The sequence below is a fragment of the Adiantum capillus-veneris genome, chromosome 26 (assembly GCF_014529385.1).
Source record: "Adiantum capillus-veneris isolate H3 chromosome 26, ASM1452938v2, whole genome shotgun sequence".
In the NCBI taxonomy this organism is placed as follows: Eukaryota; Viridiplantae; Streptophyta; class Polypodiopsida; order Polypodiales; family Pteridaceae; genus Adiantum; species Adiantum capillus-veneris.
Genome location: NC_140956.1, coordinates 78,941,199 through 78,952,126, shown reverse-complemented (window position 1 = coordinate 78,952,126; position 10,928 = coordinate 78,941,199).

The window sequence follows — 10,928 nt, the reverse complement described above, 5'->3', positions numbered from 1 at the left end:
AAAGCTAAGGCCTTAGTTACAATCAAAAATTAAGTGCCCTGACACATCAGGCACTAACACCTCGCACACTTGGTGGGCAATGTTTCTCAAATATTGTGAGAACCCATCCCTTGAACAAAAATTTCAACATCAACATGATCTTTAACTTTAGGTTGCTTTGAAATTTCCCCTTTTGTTGTAGCTTCCTTACCATCTTTACCAAATCCTGCATTCACTTCAGATTTAGGTTCTTTCATTACAACCTCAACATCTTCTCTAGTGAGTATCTCATTCACAATAGACAATATTGGATCTTTAAACTATTGTTGTCCATCTGCAACACCTGCTTCTTCATCTACAACTGCAATTGGAACTGTGATTGCACCTTCAGTTAACTATTCCTGTTTCAGTTTGCTCCAGCATTACAGTATCACTCTGAGTAACCACTTGTTCAAGTTGATGACTTTTCTGTTGATCCAACTGCAACTGCAATTGCAATTCCTCATACTTCTTCTTCAGTTCATCAAGCTACCTCTGCACAAACAAATTCTCCTCTTTGGCTTCTTCTTCTGCAAACATCTGATATGGTTTACTAACCACATCATACATTTTGAGTTTGATCTGCTCCCACACTCCTTTCATGTATTCCATTATCTAAGTCTTCATTTTTTCCACATCAGCTGAAGCTAAATACCAACCTTCTATATCTATCTCTTCTTCTGCCAATTGCGTGATCTTTTCTTCCACTCTTCTGCATGTTGTAACTCTTTTCAATAAAAACCTGTTACTGCTCTCAAGTGTATCATTCAAATTTGTCATTTCAGTCAACTACCCCTGTATTACACCTTGCCATTCATCTTTCCACTGTGTAATTCTTTCTGAAGTCTTTTCTTTGTACACTGCTAATTCCTTTTCATGAGCTCTTGGCTATCAGTCAACTTCTTGAGCTGCTGCTATAAAATTTCCACTTCAGATTGAGTCTTCTTTTCCTTTAGTGCATCGTCTTTGATCTGCTTCAGCTCATTGTGCAATCCCTCATTTTCCCTACTCAACAAGGTAAAATCCATTGCTTGTTGTTCAACATACTCCTTTACTACACCCAATGCAGTTTGCACCTCATTTAAAGATACATTTTGGAAAATTTTCTTTAGACATGCCAATCTTTTGAACTGTAGATTCCCCAACTACAAGTACATGCACTTCCCCTGTAAGTTTCCCCTTCAATTTTCTGAGTTTGATACCTATTTTCAATGTCACGGGGATTGCATGTCTGACACAAGGATTTTGAACTGTAGACTCAGGAAACAAATCTCCAAATTCTTGATCTAACTTTACTTTAAATTTTATTGTATCTAAAGATTCTTTCTTTGAATAACCTACAACCATCAATATGTCCAAATCCTTTGTCAATTGCAAAGGCTTCTTGTCATGTTGTAGTTTTTGCCTCTTTTCCTTTCTTTGTGCAGACCTTGAGTCTTTAATCATTTTTTTTGGTGATAGAAAGCTCTTCCCCTGCAAGATTCGATCTTTTGTTATTGACATATTGAAAAACTGCTGCCAAGTATGGACCCACTTTGGTTGTTTTTTCTTTTCTTCTTTGCTTGGTGTAAATCTCAAATTTGATTCTGTCAAAGAGGATATTGGCCCATCCAATTTGTCTACCACCTTCAACTACCAGCACTATTCCATAGTCTTTCCTACTTGTGTATTTTGATTTGACCAACAAAAACACCCTTTCAATAATCCATCTGACCTGTTACTGCCTGACCTGATTCTTCATGCCTCATAGTTGATAGTAGTGCCTGTCACCCTAAGATGGCCGAAAATCTTTTGTCATATCCTTTTATGTGGCTTTATTGACTTCATTATCTTCAGCAGTAGGCACATCAAACACCTTGGCAATAAGTGCTTCAGTCAGGTAATCTTGAGCAAAAATATGACGCCTGCAAATTTTTCAAGTAGACCATGGGCATCTAATTTTTCCTCCAACTCACTCATGAAAATCTCCCTGTAGTAGTCACATGCTTTAACTATTATAAGAAAATTCCAATATAGGTAAGTAGTCTTCCCAATTGGTTTGCTTCTTGCTAACATATGCTCATAGCATATCCTCTAGCACTTGATTAACTCTTTCGGTTTGACCATCTGTTTTTGGATGATCATCCGTACTAAGATTAAGTGTAGTTCCAAATTTTGAAACACAGCTCTCTGGAAGTGATTATCAAACTTTTGATCTCTGTCACTAATGATACTAGATGGAAGACCGTAGAATCTATATATATGCTCTACAAATAGCCATGCTAATTCCAACATCTTAACCGTAGTCTTAGTGGGAATGAATTAACCCATCTTTGTTAGACTGTCTACAATTACCCATATGGCATCATGGCCACGATTTGTAGTAGTAGTCCTACTATAAAATCCATCGAGATACTCTCCCACTTACCTTGTGGAATCTCTAAAGGGTGTAAAAGGCCACCTACCTGGAGGCGCTCTACCTTATTTACTTGGCATTGTTGGCAGTTTAGTACGTGCTCTTGAACATCATGATGTAGGCTTTGTCAATAAAATTACCGCCGAACTAAGGCATATGTCTTACGAATACATGGATGACCAGCACTTGTACTATCGTGACACTCAAATAATATTTGGCGCCTAGTGTCTGAGTCCTTTAGCACACATACTCTACCCTTGTGGAGTAAGTCACCATCATCAATGAAAAAAATCTTCCATCACTTAAGCTCTTCCTCAGTAGGGGTGGAACTCTGTGTGTTGGAGTTTTTATCTGCGCATTGATGCAGAGACATGTTGATGTGGTTGTACAGAGACATGTGAGTGTGAGGGATCCACTACAAGAGGTTGTGTGCTCTTGTGACGCTATTAGCGACGGAAATACACTGGGTTTTTATAACCCCCGGCGTCGCTAAAACCGTCGCTACGAGCGTCGCTATATGCGTCGCTATAAGCGTCGCTATGAGCGTCTCTATATAACGACACTCATAGCGACGGTTATAGCGACGTTTACACAGAAGACTATAGCGACGCTCATAACGACTCTACAGAGCCATAAATAGCGACGGTTATAGCGACGCTCGAGAGAATTTCTTTTTGGTGACAGGGCATTGAATGCCCTGCCACCCATCAATCATATTGTACTTGATTCACTTTTTAAAAAAAGTGCAAGGGTAGATAATAGACCCAAAATAGTCACCCACAAGACGCATTGTTTGCAAAATTGACAATTGTACACATCATAGGCAAAATGAATTGATTGGGAAATGTAATAATGACAATTGTACAACATCATAGGCATAAAGAATTGATTGGCAAAAGAAACTGCGGTGACAAATGTAATAATATACATGGTTCAAAAAGACGTATAAAATCCGTCTCATGATACATAAGCTATGAGAAACCCTAAAATAATGTTATCTAGCTACGGCTAAACTGACGTTGTCTAGTCAGACGTCTCATCGCGTCCAAGCGGCGTATCTGTCGGATTCTGCAAAAAAAAGACAATAAGACAGCTTTCAGTAAGTATAAACATATAACGACATTTATAAAACAATACAAAAAATAGAAAAGAATAAACCCTAATACTAACCATGCCGCCGCGAGAACTGAGAATGTCCATCAGGGCGTTTAAGCCCTTCCTGCCTGCGTACTCGCGCTTGTACGGTGTGGGATCACGTCCTGTCATCGACCACTGTCAAAACATACAAAGATTTCATTATGTTAGAATTAAAAAACTCATAAACCCTAAACTATCGAACATAAAGAGCAATGCGAAAACACTTACAAAATCGGCCTCAAATGATGCCCATCCACCGCTCCCCAAGTGGTGCGAGCTCCCTGCCTCTACTCGCGCTCTGGCTGCATCCTTTTTTTGCTTCCACTTGTCGGGATTCTCGCGCGCTGCTTTCTTCGCATTCTTCCAATCTTCTTTGGCCAGCCAATCTGGCCTGTTCCACCCATTCTTGATTTCTTTTTGCACTTCGAAACGCTTGTGTTTGCAGTATTCGCGCATTCGAATCTTCATCAGGTCTTCATTGAAGCGCTGATCCCGTGTTGGAACGGGAAACTCATCATGAAGTATGCTGATGACTCTGTTTTTTAAATCACTTGGTACTTCACTCCATTTTTTTAGTATGTAGTGTCTAAACAGCTGAGAGCAAAGACCACGCATGCGCGAGATCACCTTCTTGCCATCATCATCCATGATGATGCCGCCGCTGAAGTCGACGGAGTAAGACAAACCCTCTGGCCGGTGACGCGTGAACCTGGGTGTCCCGGCAGGGGTCTCTAGCGGCGTGTCGATGGGGGTACGGACGTCAGGTGTCTCCACCAGCGTCTGGGCCCCGAAGCGAGGAGTGTCGAGTGGGGTGGCTCCTGGCGGAGTAGGTAGAGGTGTGTAGCTGCTAGGAACAGTCAACCGTGCAAAACCTGGCGTAGATGGCGATGTTGTGGCTGGTGTGGGGGCGGGCAAAGAAGGGGAGGGTAAACAGCCTCGTCGAACACAAGGCGGTGTGGAGGCATCGGTGGCGGAATCCCCACAACAACCGCCACCGCCACCACTAGAGCGCCGGTGTCTAGACGAGCGTGAAGCTCGTCTCGTCGACGCCGAAGCTTCGGAGCGCGCCGAATGCTCCGAAAGAGAGGGAGATGCGGATGGAGTAGGAACGCGCGATGATGCGCCAGAGCGATGACGCTCCACGTACCACTGTCTCTGCTGCGGTGACAAAGAAGAAAGAAACTCCTCATCATCCATACCTGCATTAAACACACGAATATTTAAACTTTATATTGAATGAATAGAGTAGACAATGACGCAAAGACCATTAAATACAATGACGTAATGACGCATCTAAATACAATGACGCAATGAATTGAGTGATAGAAGAGGCAAGTCGAAAACTCAGAATTTTCAATCAAAAGATGTGAGCGCGAGTAGAAAAGAGCGTTATACACCATGGAAGGTACTTAGAGAGCCAGAGCTTTTACAACACGGAGCAAAATTGTTCAAATACAATATTTGTGGCTTTAAGAGATCTCTCTCTCATCCTCGCATAACTCAGCATAACTTCCTATATCTATATAGAGCTCTCCGTTTAAACACATATCCTCTGTTTCATTTTGTAGCTCCTTTGCATGCACCCCATATAGAGTAGTAGCATATACCTATATTTGTGGGTACAAGAAATCTACAGACCCACGTCTACATGATACTGCATGTAGTGGACAAAACCCCTTTGCCTCTTCTCTAGCTGTAGCACTTCACAGCATCTTAACATCTTTTCACAGTAGATCTTTTCACTGTTCGTCTAACTCTAAACCCTAAACCGTAAGTAATTCTTGCGTGGACTCGATCTAACGTAAATAAGCGTATATCTAAATAAACGTAAATCTAACTAAAAATAAACCTAAATCTAATTTAACGTAAGTCTACATCTAACCTAATCTTTAACGTCTTTTGGGATAGTTTCCTACGACGTTAAAACTCTCTTCTTCTTGTGTGTGTGTGTGTGTGTGTGTGTGTGTGTGTGTGTGTGTGTGTGGGTAAACCTAAATAAACCTAAGTCTAATCTAATATAACATAAATCTAAATCTAACGTAAATTATGTTATATTAAAAACAAAGAACTAAACTAACAGGGATTATAAGAACCTTAAAACTGATTTAACACATAATTTTTCACATAACTCGGCAAGAGTTGGCATTCTCATCACTAAAGATGTGAGAGTTAACTTCTGGCGGTGACGCTGCCTCATCTCCATCCACATCTGACGACAGCAATTGGCCCTTTAGACCGTTCTTGCTCTTGTTACTAACTTTGAAGTTGATGTTGAATGACTAGAGGTTGTCTAGATGGTCATTGTGTCGGGGATGTAGTGACTCTTGCCGCCCTGAAGATCCACCTTCTTCCCTATCTTCTGAAGACATTTCACCAGTACTTTTGGATCGACGGAGCCCACCATGAGTGAAGCCAGCAATACCCTATATTCCATTGAGGGCTTTCTTCACCTGCTTCATGCAGGCATCGCAGTCTATGGAGACCTAAATCTAATCTAATATAACGTAAATCTAAATCTAGCGTAAATAAACGTAAATCTAATTAAAAATAAACCTAAATCTAATCTAATTTAACTTAAATAAACCTAAATCTAATTTAACGTAAGTCTACATCTAACCTAATCTTTAACGTCTTTTAGGATAGTTTCCTACGACGTTATAACTCTCTTCTTCTTGTGTGTGTGCGCGTGTGTGGATGTGTGTGCCAATAAAAAGAGATAAATGGTATAGCCTTTCTATCACCCATGCCAAGTATGATAGATTGATTATGCCATTTCCCTCTTGAATAATAGGTCTTGAGTTCAACTCCTCGTCGGCTAGATCTTTAGGTCTTTTAATTTTAATTAGTTTCCTATGACGTTAAATTAGTTTCTCTCTCTTTCTCTCTCAATGTGTGTGCGTTTTTTTGGATCGTATGCATGTTTTCTCTCTCTTTTCCTCTCTCAATGTGTGCGTTTTTTGTTTATGCATGTTCTCTCTCTCTTTTCCTCTCTCAATGCATGCGTTTTTTGTTTATGCATGCTCTCTCTCTCTTTTCCTCTCTCAATGTGTGTGTGCATTCTTTGTTTATGTATGTGTGTGTGCGTTTTTGTTTATGTTTGTACTCTCTCTCTCTCTCTCTCTCTCTCTCTCTCTCTCTCTCTCTCTCTCTCTCAAAAACACTATGTGCGTGTGTGTATGTGTGTGTGTGTGTGTGTGTGAGAGAGAGAGAGAGAGAGGGAGAGAGAAAGAGGGGAAGGGAACATGAGAATGAGGAGAGGGAAGGAGCATACCTGGCTCTCCTTCCTCTCCTCGTGTGTGTGTGTGTGTGTGGAGAAGAAAGAGAGAGAGAGAGAGAGAGAGAGAGAGAGAGAGAGAGAGAGAGAGAGAGAGGGAGAGCGTTACCTGCTCCTTGCTTGAGGGCGCCGAAAAACTCAGATCTCAGAAAACTCAGATATGAGATCTGAGTTTTTGGGCGCGCTCTGTTATTTTTTTAGCCCAGCCGGTGTCGCTATGAGCGTCGCAAATTTACAAAGAAATTTGCGACGCTCATAGCGACACTGGGATTTTTTTTTTTGAGCGTCGCTGTGTGAGCGTCGCTAATATGAATAGCCTCTTGTAGTGATCCCTTTTTAAAATTGCACTCCACACTTTAGCATATGATTGATCTTGTGCACACTTGCCATGTAATGACTTCAAAAATTCACTCTTTATTTCCATGAAAGCAAGTGAATTAATCTGAGACATCCGACTTAGTGCATCCGCTACTACATTATATTGCCCCTTGTGATATCTTAGCTTACAATCATAATCTTGAAGGATCTCTGTCCATCTAGCTTTGCAACCCTTCAAGTTCATTTGAGTAGTAAACAATTTAATACTCTCATGGTCAAAAACTACTTCAAACTTGGCACCATCATATAAATAGTGTTGCCACTTTCGTAAAGCGTGAATTATGGCATACAACTCACTCTCATAGACAGAATAATTATGTTGAGTGTATCCAACTTTTTACTTTCAAAGGCTATAGGTCTTACCTCTTGGAGAAGTACCCTACCAATTGCTTTATCACTAGCATCAGTCTCTACCACAAACGGCTTAAGTGGGTCAACGATTGCTAGGATGGGAGCAGTGGCTACAGCTTACCTTGAGTTGTTCAAAACTGCATTTTTGGACTTCTTTCCAAGAAAAGGTCTTACCTTTTTCTTTAAGTTGATCCGTCATAGGAACATCGATTTTGGAATAATCACGGATATATTGTGGATAAAATCCATCCATGCCTAAGAAGATTTGAAGCTCCTCAATCATGTTGGGATGTGGCCATCGAAGAATGGCAGCGACCTTGTCAGTGTCCATTTTGATGCCAGAATAAAAGATCACATAACCGAGGTAATGCATCTTTGTTTCAAAGAAATTGCACTTGCTTTGCTTAGCATACAAAGTGTGAGCTCGTGGCTGTTCGAACGCTAATCGTAAGTGTTCAATGTGTTCATCTTCAGTCTTACTGTAAATGAGAATGTCATCAAGGAAAACCACAAAAAAATTTCCAAGATAGGGACAAAAGACACTATCATGAGTGTCATAAATGTAGCTGGAGCATTGGTTAGACCAAAAGGAATAACCAAAAATTCAAAATGCCCGAACCGTGTTCTAAAGGCAGTTTTAGAGATATCTTTGAAAAGGATACGCACCTGGTGGTAACCTGAACAAACATCTATCTTTGTATAGTATCTTGCCCCATGGAGTTGATAAAACAACTCATCCACTCGAGGCAGAGGTACTTGTTTTGGATGGTTATGGCATTTAATCCGCGATAATCTATGCACATGCGCATAGTACCATCTTTCTTTTCTACCAATAGAATTGGTGTGCCCAAGGTGAAGTGCTAGGTATGATGAAACCACGGGCGAGGTAGTCAGCCAACTGACTCTCAATCTCCTTGGCATCACTAGAACTCATACGATAAGGGGGTTTACTCACCGGTTTAGTGCCCGGTAGGACATCTATGCCATGTTACACATCACGTGTAGGGGGTAAACCCGACGCTAAATCACTTGAGAATACATCACTATACTCCGTGAGTAAGTGAGTCATATTTTTTTGTGAAAAAGAAGAAAGTAAACTAGAGTTATGCTGGGATGGAGAATCTTGTAATTCTTGTAATATTTGTTTTACAACAGCTGCACGTTGCTCAATAGAATTAAAATTGAGAGCACTTTGCTCTTGAGAATTGTTAACACTTTGCTTATCATTAAAGTTCATTGCACTTTGCATACCATAACTAGAATTCACAACACTTTGCTCTTCAGAATTCACAAAACTTGGAGACAAGCAGTAACACAAAAAGACTTCATCAATAAATATGCTTTCTGTAAAATAGAAAGCTCGGCTGTACATATAAGAGGTGCATATGGTATATTTTCCTTACCAATCAAAAGCACGTGTTTACCATTGGCCATAAAGGATAGGGAGTTGTATTCATAACTAATGTGCAATGTGTTTCCTAAAGCATGCAGCCACTCCCGTCCTAAAACTACATCAGCACGGTCCATGTTCATAACTTGAAAGTGAAGGGTCATCGTATGATTTTGAATAATAAGCTCAACCCCTTGAACTACCATGTCCCATACTTCTTTATCATTTCCAGACATTTGTTCTACCACATACTTTGTGGGAGCAGGGAGTATGTGTAAGCTTCAATTTCTTGACTAGCTTATAGTTCAAGAAGTTATGAGTTGCACCATCATCCACTAAAATACGAACATGTTGTCCGTTAATAGTGCCATGCATGCGAATCAACTCATGGAGGCCAAAGGTGGGTTGCCCCATTGAAGCATGCACACAACACTTGTGCTTTTCTTCCATATGAAGAACCTCTATAACACAATATTTAGGAGATGAATCTAATGTGAGGCGTTGCACGATGTGCATGGTCTTTTCTTTACCTTGCAAAAGAGGACAATCCTTCTTGTTATGTTGGTCCAAAAGACATCTGAAACACAAATTGTGTTTCTTTGTACGCTCAAAATCAGCAGTGCTGAGAGACCCATGTGGAGTATCTTGTGAGTGCTTAGGCTTCTTAGCCTCTTGTGGGCGTGGAGAGGAAGATTGTCTCTTATTCCTCTTGGAACGTGTGGGAGATCTACCTCACCATTGTCTCTTAGCCACATTTCTCTTAACAAATTATTCTTAGAGTAGGGAACATTTCCCTTCCTCTCTTAGTCATCATCATATCTTTGGGCATGACCAGTGGCTTCTTTCAAAGTTTTTGGATGTTGGGTCTTGACATGCAGACGATAGTCTTTGTCAAGACCCCTATTAAAACCGCGTATCTTTTGGAATTCATCTAGACCTTCTAGTTTTAATATGATTTCCCGATACTTGGAAAGGTACTGAGTGAGAGAGAGGCCAGACATGTGCATGCATCCCATGCTAACCAATTGTTATCCTCTTCATTAGAGTCCAAAAACTCTTTGGAGAAAGAAGCTTGAAATGCATCCCAAGACAGAGGACGAGCATCTATTGGAAATGTCATCCACCACTTATAGGCCGCCTTGCCTTTAAGAGATAAACTTGTTTCCACAGTTGTCTTTATATCCGGGGTGTGTCTCAAATGATGAATATCACTCCATTTGCATAAGAACGTATTGACCACATCCTTGTTGCGGTCATGCTCTTCACCATGAAACTTAGGAATGGTGATATTCTTAAGCAATGCATTGCTACCTTCTACATTTTCTAAAGCACTTGTCTCTTAAACTCCTTGAGTCATGTGAGCTTGGGTTCATTGAACCCGTGCCACCTAGGGCTCCTTGAGCCGTTTGTGAATTCATAAATTTCATAAGTAGCTCAATAAGATTGGTAACATTTGTATTTAGTGCAGAGAGATTGCATTCAAGTACACTTTGGCAATTTTCCAAAGTCTTGAAAGCAGCCACATCTACAAGGCCATGATCTCCTAGATCATCATCGTCAGGCATATAAATATCGGTAGCACCCGTGGTGTCCAAATTTTGATATGCGTGCTCAAAATTAAAAGTATGTGTAGGTGGAATATCCTTGCTGGCCATGGTAAACACACACTAATGTAGAGAGAGAGAAAAAAAAACATCAACTTATACCTTGTAAAGCTTGAAGTCTTTGTGTTTTTAATGCTCGGCGACTTTTGTGTGCATGCAAACCTCGCCTTGCAAAAATTGTAGCACTTCACGTCTCGTTCATCGTAAGAACATCTTCATTGATTCTTTCACAAAAAAACCCGTCATTTTTGTGAAGGCTTTTGTTCACTTTGAAGCTTCCTCCTTGAGGAAAAAAGAATTTTTGGAGGAAAACTTGTCTTTCTCTAAGAAGTGAAAAGGAAGGGTGAAACTACTTCCTTGAAGTTTGTAGCTTTCCTTTCC